This window comes from Pongo pygmaeus, chromosome 9 (assembly GCF_028885625.2).
Source record: "Pongo pygmaeus isolate AG05252 chromosome 9, NHGRI_mPonPyg2-v2.0_pri, whole genome shotgun sequence".
NCBI lineage: Eukaryota > Metazoa > Chordata > Mammalia > Primates > Hominidae > Pongo > Pongo pygmaeus.
The window spans coordinates 88,021,002-88,037,074 of NC_072382.2; the positions used below are offsets into that span (position 1 = coordinate 88,021,002).

Consider the following 16,073-nt stretch of genomic DNA (forward strand, 5'->3'; position numbering starts at 1 on the left):
ATCAATCAATTTGTGATCATGGCCCTCTGGTGTAATATTTCTGGGGAAAAAAATTAAGGCAAACATAGGGAAATGTTAAGATCTGATAAGTCTGTATGGTAGACACATGAACGGATCTAATATCCATATTAATCACTGATTTTCAGTTTCCTTGTCCATAAAATAATATCTACTTCATTGAGACTTTTGTGTCTTGAATGAGAAGTGTTATGTCAAGTGCTTAGCACATTTGTGTCCTAACTCTTTTCTTTCAGCAAGAGGAATGAAAGGTAGCTCTCATTACTTGATTTTTTAATTCTAATGCTTAAAATCGGACTATCTGATTTGTAGGATCTGACCACAGTCATCCTGGCTATCATCCCACAGTGGCTGTGTCCCATAGTGACATAGATATTTCAATGGAGAAAAGATTGGACCACATTAGGGCAGATGATTGATCTCAGCCAATATCTCACCCAGTGTTGGAAGGCTTCCACAGTAATGTATGAAAGTATAATTGATTGCCTATTCATTTACCAAACACCACATGCTGGGCATTGCACCAAGCACAGGAAATTAATAGATGTGAAGACATAATTCCCTGGCCACAAAAAATTCACTGTGTAGTAGCAGAGACAGAGGCAGAAACAAATTATTTCAATAGAATTCAGTATATGCTAGATTATTAGCCCAAAGGAAGAAGTAAAACATTTACCCACACTTAGCAATCACATTTAGCTATTTCATTTTTAGTAATGAGGCCTATAGCTCTCACATACCTTTGAATTTTAGAAAATGTTAAGAAGACTCTTTTTGCTGAAAATAAAAAGATATCACCTTCACAAAGGATGAGCTCATTTATGTAGGAAATAAAATGAAGCTATTGTGTCAGTATATACAGAAATGAATGTAAATGCAGAGACGAAGCTCGGGCAGGGAACACACCATTGCCAAAGTGCTTACTGGGAGAGAGGAGAAGGTAATAGGAGGGTGGTGAGAAGGTTGTTCCCTTGTTTCCCATATATTTCTGTATTATTTGAAGATTTTAAATCAAAGATGTATTCATATATTGTTTATGTTATAATTGCATTATTGTATATGTACAGAAAGAAAGGAATCTTCTCCCAGATATCCACATCTGCTTCAGATCTTTGTTCCAATGTCACTTTCTGAATATCCTATTTTTAAATTGCCACCTCACCACCATTAAAATCCCCATCCCCTTCTCCGTCTTCATAGCATTTACCACAATCTGACATCCTATATATTTTACTTTTTTACAAAATATTATTGTCTGTCTCTCCCAGACAATTAGAACGCAGGCTCTGTGAGAGCTGAGATTAGTGTGTGCCAGCTTTACAGCTCTAAACCCAGGGCCGAGGACATATACCAGGTGTTCCATAGGCCAGCAGCCTGAATCTATATAGCATTATGCTAACAGCAATTATTTCTGAACGGAGACACTACAGATGTCTTTTATTTTCTTCATTCTGCTACTTGGTATCTTGGTTTTTGTAATGAGCGCATATGAATGATATTACCTAAGAAAACAGCAGAGCTCTTTGATTTTATTATTATTTTAATGATAACCTGGGAACTAAGAAAGCGGCTCCAGTAGAAGCCACCACGGAAGGGCCTAGTGGGAGTCAGGCCAAAGAGCATAGGCAAAACCTCCTGAGACTCTTGGTGGAGCAAAGTTAGTTGGAGTTAAAAAACCAACTAACTTATGACTGCTCCGCTACCTCGCAGTTTTCAGACATCCGCACGAATGCCTGGTCTACGGGTCACTGTTTCACAAAGGGTCTTCTGCCTCACAGCTTCCCATCCCCAAGCAGTGGGGCCCAGAAATTTGCCCACATCCTTCTATCCAGCAAATGTTTTTATCTGGGTCCTACTTAGGTTTCAGCCAATTCTTTGCTGAGCAACTTGGCTTCCTGTTTTCCTTGGGAACCAGACTCTTTTTAAGTTGGAGCCATAAAAAGAATGAAATCCTTTACCTGATACTTTTCTATTCGGGTATTCAAGCCTGCCACAGACGGAGGCCCTGTGGGCCACTCTCTCATTGTGGGCACTGGCATCTTAGCCCAGCAGTTTGAATAAGGCACATGTGAGAGTGAATGCTGAGCTTTTTTCATTCTTTTCTTCTCTCTCTCGTTTTTTTTCTGTTCTATTTCTAATTGAAAGCCATTGTCTTGAGTGAATGTTTGTAGAGATGGCTTACTCCTCATCTCAAAATGCCATCATAGCAGCAATGGGAGAAAGTGGTCCTGCCAGTCTGAAAGTTAAGAGACTTGGTTTCTCATAATTGTTCTGCCATTAACTTGTTACATGATCTTAGTCAAATCATGTTACCTCCCCGGGCCTCTGTTTCTTCATCTGCAAAATCAAGTTCTTTGCAGTGTTTCTCAAGTCCCTGCCCAAATCAGTTCTTGTTTAGCTGAGGATCAACAGTGACACCTTGTGGTTCTCCTTGAGCCATGTCTTTTGTTTTTTCTAGCCCAAGTTTAAGGGAGCCAAGGATATCTTTGCCTGTTCCCCTGCCTGGCCCACCCACCCTATCAGCTTCACTTAGCACGGCCCTAACCTGGTCTCCCCCTAGATTCAGAAAAGTGCGTCCACCCTTTGTCCACCAGCTGCTTCCCAGCCTCAACTTGGCAAATGTTGCTAAAATCAAACTACAAGTAGACTGTAGACACCAGCATGAAGGCCTGTGCTTCTGTGGTGAGGTCTGCGGTTTGGTGTGAATGTGAGGGTATCAGCCCCAGGTGTTTTTTAGGGCTGGTAGTGCAGTCCCAGAGAGGGACCTGGGCAACAGCTCAAGGAGCAAGACTGAAGATTTTACTGTTTTCCAGCACTCCTACTAATTTGTAAAATTATCAGATTCCAAATTGTTCTATGCCATAGTTTTTCCATTCATAAAATAAGAAAAATCTGCCATAGCACTGCCTTCAAACTCAGTTAGTCTATTCATTCATTTACTTATTTGTTATTCAAATATTTAATGAGCATCTTCCTGATGCCAAGTTCTGAGCACCTACCTGTGCCAGTAGTCCGAACTTGAGAAGACACAGTCTCTACTCTTCAAGACCCTGTTCTTGTCTAATGAAGAAGAGAGAGGGAGGAAAAACTTCCATTGCCATGCAACAAGGTAAGCTTATGGCAGATAATGTGTACACATAATGGCATGGAAGCCTGGGGACAGACAACATCTAGGCCTGGGAGGAATGTTTGACAGAGAACAGGACACTTACGTACGGACTTTTACAGAATGGAGTTTGCCAGAGGAGACTCTTCAGGAAGAGAGAACAGAGTGGGAATAGGCACATAAACATGATCTATCTAGATGCCCTACCGTAAAATCAAAACACAAAACCCTACTGACTCAATTCCCTCCCCTTCCAGATATTACCCCATTTCTCTACTTCCCATTGTAGCCAAACTTTCCAAAAATTCATGTTCTGTCTTCACTTCCTCATGTTCAACCCACCCTGCCTTAGCTACCACCCCTCAGTAACTACCTAGCCTGGGTAGAAACAAATGTCAGCATGATACCATACTCAATGATCCTTCGTCACTGTTGTCATTGTCATCATTCCATGGCCTTACTTTCCCTCTCAGTGCCATTTGCCACAGTGAGAAACTTTCTTTCTTGAATTCTTGTTTCTCTTGGCTTCCATGACACCCACTCTCCTATTCATGCTCCAGGTTCACTGTCTGCTCCTTCCTGGTCTCCCTGTTCAGCTCCTCCTCCTCCATTCAATATTAAATGTCAATATTCTTTTCTTCTCTCTATCTAGGAAATCTCGTTCATTCCCATGGTTTTAAATGTCATGTACCAGCTCCTAAATTTTGTATATCAAAACCTGACCTCTGAAATCCAGTCTTAGCAACTAGTGAGGGCTCAGCTTAAATGCTACCTGAAGGTTGTGTGATCTTCCCTGACATTTGTCTTCTTATCTGCTTCTCGCTAGATTGAGAGCCCCATGTAGGCAGATTCATCCTTACTTTCTTCAAACTTACATGTTTAATGATTAGAACAGTTCCCAAGTTACTCAAAAATTATTTGTTAACTAATTTCTGAATGAAATATAAGTAAATATAAGTATTTCAAATAGAATAAATCTGTGATTTTGATTGTTTTTAAGAAATTATTCACTCAATCCAGTTCAAGTTCAGCCAGGCAAGCCTCACAAAGGGGCATATGCTTAATGTTTCAGGATGTGATCTAATTTTTAATTGTTTCTTGATACAAAGTATCACCTTTTTCTAGTGACTGTTTCTCCTACTCCATCATCTACTCTTGCCCAGTGGGAGATTTCCCAATGAAATCCCACTGATGATCTGAATCAGAACATTTCATTCTCCATGGTTATTCCAAGTTCACAAACTTTATTTGTGGCCCTTGTGGCAGTTGATATTTTTTCAGGAAATACTATAGTTGCAGCAGGCCCTGTTATAGCTTAGTGGATATTCATGTTGTGGATGCTTTTTTACCGAAACACACAATAACCAAGTATCCAGGAGCGGAAGCTAGAGACACAGTGGTCCAGACCTATGGAAAAGGGAACACCACTCCTGGCAAAGGGAAGCAACGGGCAGCAAATTTTGTTCAAAGAAACAAGGTGAACCCTCTTGGAGTTAAACTTGAGGCTGACATCCATTTCAGCTTGAGGCTTCCAAGGCACAAAGCAGCTCCCAGTAGCTGAGAGGGATCAAGAAATAGAATATCCTCATCTTTCCTTTGTAGCAAGAGCCTTCAGAAAGGAGGACCACTGGTCACCTGGAATGGAAAGTCATTATTAAAATAAAGCTCCAGTCAAATTATTCAGGAAACTTTGGGAATGTTTATAAATAGATAAAAATAATAATGGCCAAGGAACATTCTTCTCTCCAAATCTCCATGAGACAGTACTGACCAAGTTAAACATGCCTTGTTTCTGAGATTGAGTCCCAGGTCTACCTCTAATAAATCAGATGAACAATTACTTAACCACTCACAACTTTTATTTCCTCCTCTTTAAAATGGGCAAAATATGACCGGGTACAGTGGCTCTTGCCTGTAATCCCAGCACTTTGGGAGGTTGAGATGGGAGGATTGCTTGAGACCAGGAGTTAGAGACCAACCTGGGCAACATAGCAAGACCCCATCTCTAAAAAAATAAATAAATAAAAATAAAAATAAAATGGGCAAAATAATGTCCTCACACCATCACTATGAAGATTAAATGAGACAATACCTGTCAAGTGCAGATATAATACCTGGGACACAGTAGTAGCTCAGTAAAAACAAATACTTTCCATCCCTTGATATCTAAGTAGAAGAAAATGCCCTGACAATATAGATATTCTCTGGAGAATATTTTTCTACATTTGCTCAATCAAACATATGAATAAATAATACAGCAGCCCAGACAGGAAGGGACACCCAGCATTGAATTATAATTTGTGCTTTCCAGAGCTGTCTGCCTATTACCCTGGTATGTTTGTTCACCTTCATATTCCTGCATCTAACAGACTTCCTGGCATATAACAGGTGCACAAAATGTTTGCTGGCTTGAATTAAACTACACCTGCACTGTAGGTCCTCCCTCATGTGACTATTAAGCACTTGAAATGTGGTTAGTCTGAATTGATTGTGCTGGGAATGCAAAACACACACCAGATTTTGAAAATTTAGTAGCCCTTTTTTGGGGCTACTAAATGTAAAATATTTCATTATTAATTTTTATATCCATTACATGTTAAAATGATATATCACATACATCAGGTTCAATAATATATGTTAAAATTAATAAATTAATTTCACCTGTTCCTGTCTACTTTTTTTTTTTTTTTTTTTTGAGACGGGGTCTCTGTTGCCCAGGCTGGAGTGCAATGGTGTGATCATTGCTCACTGCAGCCTCGAACTCCTGAGCTCATGTGAGCCTTCCACCTCTGCCTCTCAAAAAACTGGAACTACAAGCACACATTAACACACCCAGCTAATTTTTAAAAATATTTTTGTAGAGATGGGGTCTTGCTGTGTTGCCCAGGGTGGTCTCGAACTCAAGTGATCCTCCCACCTAAGCCTCCCAAGTTGCTGGGATTACCAGCATAAACCACCTTCTATTTCTTTAACGTGATTACTAGAAAATTTTAAATTACATGTATGGCTTATACATTATATTTCTAATGGACAAAGCAGAACTAGACTATAGGCCACCAATTGGCTGAAAGGTCATAGAATATGTATATCTCAAACTTTTTCTCTGGACCTCCTCTCTTGTTAAAGTTATACAAGCTCTACAAGGCATTTTCTAGTTCCAGTATTTCATGATCATATGAACTTTAGACTACAGTTTCTTATGTAAGAAAACTGATTAAGTTGCTAGTCTGGGCCAAACACTTTTGTATACACTGTTATTTAGTCTGTATAACAAACTTAAGAGGGAAGAATGACCCTCCTCATTTAGTAAGTGTAAAAAGAAGACCCACAGAAGTTAAGAAACTTGGCTAACATCACCTGGCTTGTAAGTGACAGAACTGGCCTGGAATCTTTTCCCGTTTTCTCCAGTTCTTTGTAAGAATTCCCAACAGAAAACACGATTCAAGAGTCAATGTGGGTGCTTTGGCTTGGTTATTCCCTAAGATATATTTCCTTGAGAAGAATCATATATCATCAGAATCATTGTAAAAGGGTATACAAGAGGATCCTTAAAGAATGGAGAGGAAGCCCCAGTGCTTCTCAAGCTTGGTAGATCATTGACACCTAGCAGTAAATGTAGGTAGGCTTCTAAGGAGGTAAGATCGAGAGCCGGAAAACAGGGGCTGCTTGCTGGTGGTTAATTGTTCACAAGCTTCAGAAGACATGGCTGGGAGGACAGCGGGGGAGTGAAACATTGACCAGTTCTAATTTAGATGCAGGAATGTGTTAGGGAGGCACAGAAAGGTCGACACCTGAGACAGCTCCCATGGGCAAAATTCCTCTCCCAAAGACTGGGAAAGGAACAGGGAATGTGCTCAGAGAAGAAAGGGCTGCTGGCCTCAGAGTGCACTTAGTTTGCCAACTCCTACAGCCGTTTCTAGGGCCTACAACAACAACAAAATGATGAGGCCATGTTTGACTTTTACAACCCACCAAACTCTGTTAAATTTTGGAGACCTGGGACCAAGAAGTAAGGGATAGATAAAACAAAAATGAGTTCAATAAGCTACTGCGCTTGCATTGGAGCCAAACTGGAAAATGCAAACTGGACTTGAAGGCTCTTGGACCTGGGTTCAATTCTTGACTCCACCTAGCTACTTAATCCTAGGCAATTCAGTGACTCTCAGTTTACTCAACTGGAAAAGAAAAGTAATAAAACTTATCTCCAAGAGTTGTTATAGTGATTACATGATAATGAGGAAACTCCTGAGTCCTGGTGCAATCAATGTTGAGTTGAAGAGTAGGGAAGACTACATTGTTTAAAATGGTCCAAGGGCTCCCCAAAACCTTTAGTGAAAGGTTCAGTATGGCTTCCTTTCCTCCGAGAGCCCAGCTTATTTCCACAGCTTCCCTCCTACCCTCTGCCTCTTCACTCCTACCCAACCGGGGTCAGCTTCTGATCTGTGACACTTTTAGAATCAACATCCTGAATGCTGAGACTCAGTATTGCGTTCTGTAGCATTTTCTGAAGCCTTTAACTCACCGAGGGGAGTTGACCCTTCAAAGGCCCTTCTTTAGCACAAGCCGCCAACCTACCTTTTCCGCAGTTAGCCCTTGGCCCTGTGGGGGTGAGCTTGATCACCCCAGACATCACTTGACAAGGAGCATGTTGCATTTCTCTTAAAACACAAAACAAAAATTTGCTGGCTGGCTGCCCAGTTTCTGTTACGTAGACCCAGATTAAATTTCTCTTGGACTGGTTTGTAGAGCCCCTGGATGCTGGACTGAAAAGTGATTTATGTTTTCTCTTGGCAGGGAATTACCCAAGTGAAAACTGCATTGAAAAATAACTGTTTAACTGGAGTGTGTGTGTGTGTGTGTGTGTGTTCGTATACATTTATATGCATGCCCTAGTCTTGTCCAGTTGATAAGCTGCTTCTCATTGGCTGACAAGCTTTAGAAGCAGAAAATCAAGAGCCAGGAAAAGGGACTTACAAATATGCCAACCTTAATAGTAGCAGGGTTGCCATGATTAAGTTTTAAATTTGATTCCGAACTCCCTGGCAATCAAGGCAAAAATGAAAACATAATCAGGCATGTAGCTCTCAATAACAGAAAGGAAGGCCCTCCTGACCCTTCTTGAAAGCATTCAGAATATTACAATAATAACAACAGTCATTTACTGAGCACTCTCTATGTACCAAGAGCATATTTTGTGCTTGTAACAACCAAACAAATTAGTTTTTTCTTTTATGGTTGAAAAAATTAGGCTTACAGAGGTGATGACTTTTGTAAGACTTTCCAGTTAGTAGCAATTGAAACCTGAATTACCATCCAAGTATATCTGACTCCAGCTACTAACAAACACTGTCTTTCCAGCCTGTGATAGACATGTCTTCAGTAACGTTTTCATAGCAAATGTGCTACTTTTAATGGCTGTTTGACCTTCAAGTAGACATTTCAAAATTTGGGGGTTTGTTTTGTGTCATATTCAAACTGAAAATGAGTTGAGTGACTGAGCCTCGGAGCTTTGCTCCATCCTCTTTCTCATCAAAAAGTAAAGAATAAAACTTAATATATATTGAGTCTACCATGCTAGGTGCCCTACATTCATTTCTTTATTTAAACTTCACCCAAGGCCGGATGCAGTGGCTCACACCTGTAATCCCAGCACTTTGGGAGGCCGAGGTGGGTGGATCACCTGAGGTCAGGAGTTCGAGACCAGCCTGACCAATATGCTGAAACCCCGTCTCTACTAAAAATACAAAAATTAGCCGGGCGTGGTGCCGTGCACCTGTAGTCCCAGCTACTTGGGAGGCTGAGGCAGGAGAATCACTTGAACCAGGGAGGCAGAGGTTGCAGTGAGCCAAGATCACACCACTGTACTCCAGACTAGGTGACGAGAATGAGACTGCATCTCAAAAAAATAAATAATAAAAAATAAATAAACTTCACCCTAAAAAAAAGTGTGACTTAGAGTCTTAATAAGGGGTTTTTGGTTACCAGTTGCAAGACCCACCTGAAAGAGTTTAAATAAAGGGGTACCCATAATTATAAATAATGTGTATCTGGAAGAACTCAAGGGCAGGAAGTGTGGCTGAGCTTCATAAGAGAGACAAGGATCAGAAACTGGGAAGTCAGAACACTGACTGGACCTACTTCTCCAAGGGGTATTGTCTTTTGACCCTGCTTCTCTATGCATCTCTATGTTGGGGTAAACCTTCTTGTTTCCAAGTACAAAAACCTCCATTAGGGTTACACTCCTGGATTTTGGTTCATGAATTTGGGGAAGGGACAAAGCACTCATAGTTCAACTGTTTCCCCTCGCATTTTTCCCCTCCATCTATGTGGGGCAGCCTCTGGCTATTCAGGGTTGTCTATGAAAAGTCTGTCTCATTATGTGTTCAGCATTGCCACACTAAACTATGTTTATCTGCAAAAAGCTCATGCGTTACTCCTCCTCTGCCATAACCTCATGAATCACTTAATTGGTTTGGAAGTGAGGCAAGGAAAGGGGAGGTTACTTATTGGGCCCCCTCAAACTCCAACATGTAGTCAGATAGGGTTACCCAGTCATGGTGTCACCCCCACTACCCAGATCAAGAATTAACAGAAACTCTGGAAGAATCTTCTTAAGGATTCTTAAGGATTTTTTAGATTCTGACTGAGCTAACTTGAGTCAGTCTACCATGGGTCCAATCAGCTTTGCCAGGGGCCTGGAGTCACATGGTACAGAGAGGAGGAGAGCAGTCGGAGGGAAAGAATCAAGGGCTAAGCAGATACCTCAAGGTTTCTATTATAGGCAGGCATTGTCATCTCCTTTTCACCAGTGGAGAAATAGCATCTTAGGGAGAAGACAGTCTCACCGCTAATATCAGAGCTAAAATTCATACCGAGGTCTGATTGACTCTAAAGGTTATGTTCCTAACACAGTTATAAGATCTCAGAAGCTGACCCTGAGCTGGCATTCTCCAGCTGGCATTGAATAGAATACCTGGCATCATGTAAACTAGCCCAACAGTAATACTGATAAGAAAGGAGAGCTAAGATTTTACCTTTTCATTTTTTTAATTTTAAAAATGAGACGGGGTATCACTATATTGCCCAGTCTGGTCTTGAACTCCTGAGCTCAAGCAGTTCTTCCACCTTGACCTCCCAATGTGCTGGGATTACAGGCATGAGCCACTGTGCCCGGCCTTACCTTCTCATTTTTTGTGACATCTTCTTTTCTTTTCTCCTTCTGAACTACCCTAGAAATACGAGCTGCAAAGACTAATAAAAAGAATACTAGGTCGGGCTCGGTGGCTCACGCCTGTAAGCCGGGGAGGCTGAGGCAGGAGGATCACTTGAGATCAGGAGTTTGAGACCAGCCTGCACCTGTAGTCCCAGCTACTCGGGGGGCTGAGGCTTAAACCCAGGAGGTGGAGGTTGCAGTGGGCTGAGATTGTACCACTGCACTCCAGCCTGGGTGACAAGAGAGAAACTCCGTCTCAAAAAAAAAAAGTATACTGTACTTGGTCCCAGAAAGTCTCCACTTACAAGCTCCATGTCTTTAAAACACACAGATATTAAGCTCTTTGATCATCATTCAGTTTTTCATTTATTTAGCCTATATAGATGTATGTATGTATATGTATATGTTAATGTAATATAAAGCATATGTATTATATACTTATAATACATATTATACATAAATATATGTATGTCAATATAATATATATTAAGCATATGTATTGCAAATATTTTATACTTAGAAATATATAATATGTATTATATAAGAATATTTATTATATATACATATGTGTAATACATATTACATGAACATAAATATATTATACTTATATAAGTATATAATACATACGTTTAATATTGCATTACATTAGTATATATATAAATCTATAATACATATGCTTAATATATATTAATGCCAGGCTGGGTGTGGTGGCTCACGCCTGTAATCCCAGCACTTTGGGAGGCTGAGGCAAGCAGATCACGAGGTCAGGAGATCGAGACCATCCTGGCTAACACAGTGAAACCCCATCTCTACTAAAAATACAAAAAATTAGCCGGGTGTGGTGGCGGACACCTGTAGTCCCAGCTACTCGGGAGGCTGAAGCAGGAGAATGGCTTGAACCCAGGAGGTGGAGCTTGCAGTGAGCCGAGATCACACCACTGCACTCCAGCCTGGGCAACAGAGCAAGACTCCGTCTCAAAAAAAAAAAAATATATATATATATATATATATATATATGCCTAAGACATATACAGCATATAATACATTATGTTATATATTAATATATAATACGTATGTTTTATTATTATATCAACAGATATATTGGATATCTACAACATACTAAATAATTAAAAATAAAACAAATCCTACCAGATGCTTAGCTTCTAATGTGAGAAATGCAAATTAAAAGTAACTACACTGAAATAATGTTTTTCTGCTCTCAGATCTCCAAATGTCCAAATGTTCTGCAGCACATGTGGGTGAGGCCAAGGGGAAACGCATGCACTTAAATATTGTGGATGGGAATAAGAAGTGGTACAATCCCATGGAAAGCAATTTGTCAAAAATTATTAAACCACAAACTCGGCTGGGTGCGGTGGCTCATGCCTGTAATCCCAGCACTTTGGGAGGCTGAGGTGGGCGGATCACCTGAGGTCGGGAGTTTGGGACCAGCCTGACCAACATAGAGAAACCCCGTCTCTACTAAAAACACAAAATTAGCCAGGCATGGTGGCGCATGTCTGTAATCCCAGCTGCTGGGGAAGGCTGAGGCAGGCAAATCGCTTGAACCTGGGAAGCGGAGATTGCGGTGAGCCAAGATTGCGCCCTTGTACTCCAGCCTGGGCAACAAGAGCGAAACTCCGTCTCAAAAAAAAAAACCCCACAAACTCAAGGCCGGGTGTATTGGCTCACGCCTATAATCCTAGTACTTTGGGAAGCCCAGGCAGGTGGATCACCTGAGGTCAGGAGTTCAAGACCAGCCTGGCCAACATGGCGAAACCATCTCTACTAAAAATGCAAAAATTAACCATGCATGGTGGCGTATGCCTTTAATCCCAGATACTTGGGAGGCTGAGGCAGGACAATCGCTTGAACCTGGGAGGCGGAGGTTGCAATGAGCCAAGATTGTGCCTGGACGACAAAGCGAGACTCCGTCTCAAAAATAATAATAATTTAAAATACAAACTCTTATACAATTTGTACCAGCAATTTGGTTTCCAGGAAATTATGCTTCAAGTGTTCTCGCATTCATAAGAAATAACATCTGTATATGATTATTATCATTGCAGCATTGTTTATGATCGCAAAAGATTAAAAACAATTTAAATGGCCATCAGCACAGGCCTAGATCATCTATAGAGTGGAACTCTGGGCATCAATGACAGAAAATGAGGAAGCTCTATAAGTTCTGAAATGGAAAACTGCCAAAACATAAAAGTGAGTGGAAAAAACAAGGTGCAGAACAGTGTGTAGAGTGTGCGTATGTGTAAAAATTATATACATTAGTATTAGCAATACTAATAGTATAACACTAATGTATTTGTAATTCATTATTTGCTAATATATGCAAATACAGTATTATACTATACTATAATGGTATTAGTGATAATGGTATAGTATGTGTATACATGTTTGTGTATATGTGTATGTACATAAAATCTTGTATAGGCATTAAAAAATATCCGGAGAAAAAAACTGATATCAAGAAGTTCCTTTAAAAAAAAAAAATGTGGGGTGGGAAGCCAGACAAATAGGTACAGGGATGGGAATAAAACTTTTGACAGAATATCTTTTGAGAATTTTTGAACCAACATGAATGTATAAGCTATTCAAAAATTGAAATAAATATATGCAGTTTGTAAAATGACAACAGTGCAGTGAATGTTAGGAAGGGGAAGCCCAGGGCCCCACAGGAACATGTAACAGGGGATCTAACTTAGTCTACAGGGCCTAGGGAAACTCCCTGATGAAGTTGCTTTTAAACTAAGACTGGAAGAATAAATAGGCAAAGAGGAAAGTGGATGAAGAATGTCTGACCAGGGCCGGGTGCGGTGGCTCACGTCTGTAATCCCAGCACTTTGGGAGGCCAAGGCGGGCAGATCACAAGGTCAGGAGATCGAGACCATCCTGGCTAACACAGTGAAACCCCGTCTCTACTAAAAATACAAAAATCAGCTGGGCGTGGTGGCAGCTGCCTGTAGTCCTAGCCGCTGGGGAGGCTGAGGCAGGAGAATGGCTTGAACCTGGGAGGCGGAGCTTGCAGTGAGCCGAGATCGCGCCACTGCACACCAGTCTGGGCGACAGAGCGAGACTCCATCTCAAAAAAAAAAAAAGAATGGCTGACCAGAAAAAGGGACGCCACGTACAAAAGCCCTGAGTGGGTAAAGAGCTTCACAGTCAAGGAGTAGAAACATACCCAGTATGGCCAGAACACAGAAAACCAGCGGGCAGGGAGATGCAGGAAGGAGTAGCCAAAGATGAAAGGAAAGTGAGGGCCAAATTATGCAGGCTACGTGAAAAATGTCTGGTCTTGCTCCTAAGGGCAATGGGAAGCCATTGAAGGAGTTTAAGCAGGAAAGTGATGGGATCAAGGTTGTTTTAAATGGATTGCTCTGGAGCCTATGAGGAGAAATGACTGGAGGAAGCAAGACTGGATGTTGACAACTCATATATCTGACAAACTACTTTGGAAAACTGTCTGGCAGTTTCTTATAAAGTTAAACATACATCTACCCTATGACCTAGTAATTTCATTCTTGGGTATTTATCCAAGTTAAATGAAAACATATGTTCACAAAATATTTGTACAAAATTTATTATAGCAGTTGTATTCATAGTAGCAAAGATGATGAAGAAAAAAGCCACTAAATTTCTATCAAAAAAATGAATTAATAAGCAAATTGTGGTGTATTTCTACAATGGCATACCACTCAGCAATACAATGGAAGGAATTCCTCATACACACAACATGAATGAGTCTTAAATCCATGAAAAAAGCACAGATATGTACATACTGTATGATTCCAATGATATGAAACGAAATCAATGTACAGAAAAAATAGTCCCTAGTAATAGAAATCAGAAAGCAGTTGCCTAGGGGAAGGAGACATTGACTGGAAAGAAAAAAATGAAGGATTATTCTGGGGCGATGGAAATATTGTATCTCTTTTTGTATATGGCAGTTACCCAGTGTATACAACTGTCAAAACTTATCAAAGCAAAACAGCTGGACTTGTGCTTTTTATTATCTCGAACTCCGGAGCTCAAGCGACCCACTCACCTTGGCCTCCTAAAGTGCTGGGATTACAGGCACGAGCCATCATTCTCAGCGTGCTTTTTATTAACTGTACTTCAATTTAAAAAAAAAAAGAGTGGACACTGAGGAAGATAGGAGGCAACTGTAATAATCCAGGAGAATGGCCTGGTGCCCTATTATTGGGGACCAAATAAAATAACATGTATAAGAGGGCAAACAATAAACCTTCATGCAAACCATGAAGCTCTATGCAACCTTGTGCGAAAGTGAGGACCGAGTCTAACTTAACCCCTATCAAAATTTGGAGGTGATGGAGACTTCCAAAATTGCCCCCGAGGCAGTCCCATTGTTTGCAATGAAGGGCTGGGGGGTGATTAATCATGATCATTTGGTTGGTTTGCCACAGTTTGGCAGGAAGTGGGACCAATGACTGCTGAGAGTCATCAGAATACTTGACCTTGGGGCAAAAAGCAGGGGAGGGGCAGGAGCTGCTTTTGCCAAAAGTCGTTTTCTACCGAAAATTGGGCTTTCCCAAACAAGAAGTGTATTCAGCTGCTGGCCTGGAGTCTTGAATTTATTTTTTTGTATAATTAAGGTTTGAAGGATACAGCAAAAAAGGAAGCAGACTGTCAGTTCCTGAAGCAGGGGCCATCACCATCAGTGACATGGCCACCCAGCCTCCAGAAGAGTCTGCTGGGGGCTGAGAGTGTGTGGGAAGTACACAGAGGCTGCTTGCAAGCATCTGCCTCTGACTGCAGACAGGTTTGGAGAAACAGCTGTGTGGAAATCAGGCAAAAGCTATCTGAAGAACTGTTCACTCACCATTTAACTGAATTCAACTTTGTTTCCATGACTTTTTTTTTTTTTTAGTGTTAATAAATCTCTGATTATTTGCTTTAATTTAATGTTGATTTTGTTTTCTCAAAACCACTTGGAATGAGCAGACACAGCTGGATCCTCCCTGTTTACCCCAGTGGATGCTAAATGCTTTGGTGAAGAGGAGACATCCCCGCACAAAGCAGAGCTGTGGATTCTCTGACCTCCTTGAAGACCCTCTTCTGAGCTGCAGTGAACATTTGCCATATTTTTATTAACGGGTGTCTGTCATCAAATCTCCCTCTGTAAGGGTTGGTCACTGTTGTGGCTTCTCTTGATGTGAGGTCGGACTCACCTTCCATATCAAAAGTGGACAAAATCACACTCACATTGTCTCGTTCACACATAAACACACAACCCTGGCACAATCTGAGGTCAGTAACTGACTTTGGCTCAGCCCACCAAGTGGTCTTTCCCTGAAGTGTGAATCTCAGGGAAGCAATACAAACACAGGCAGGGGGTGGGTGGCTACCTCTGGAGACAGCTGGAGGTCGTCCTTTCAAAAGCAGGCTGGCAGGCATGCTGACCAAACTACTCCTGCCAAGGCGCCATTGCTGTGGTTCCTTTGGCCTGGCCTTCTGACCCTCCCCTAATTTCTACTCATTTCTAAGGTTAATTCTCGTCACTCTCCAACCACTCCAATACATTTCCTTCCATTTATGATCTCTAGAGTCTGTTTTCATTGCTGACACCTAAGATGGTGCATAATCATAAGCCAGTGTGATTTCATTTCCTATCTGAAGCCTTCGAAAAAAATGCTCTCAAGCAGTATCTCAGACACCCAAACCCAAGGCTTTACTTTGGTGGCAATGGAAAGACACCTG

At 41.1% G+C, this 16,073-nt stretch overlaps 1 long non-coding RNA gene across 1 annotated transcript in view; it reads right to left on the reverse strand.

The window, feature by feature from the left end:
* The window catches only part of LOC134740270 (uncharacterized), a 50,023-nt gene that overhangs the window by 28,876 nt on the left and 5,074 nt on the right, over positions 1–16,073 (reverse strand). Inside the window, exon 2 of the long non-coding RNA XR_010127608.1 lies at positions 3,897–4,759. This is a non-coding gene — a long non-coding RNA (uncharacterized LOC134740270). The remainder of the gene's footprint in view (positions 1–3,896; positions 4,760–16,073) is intronic.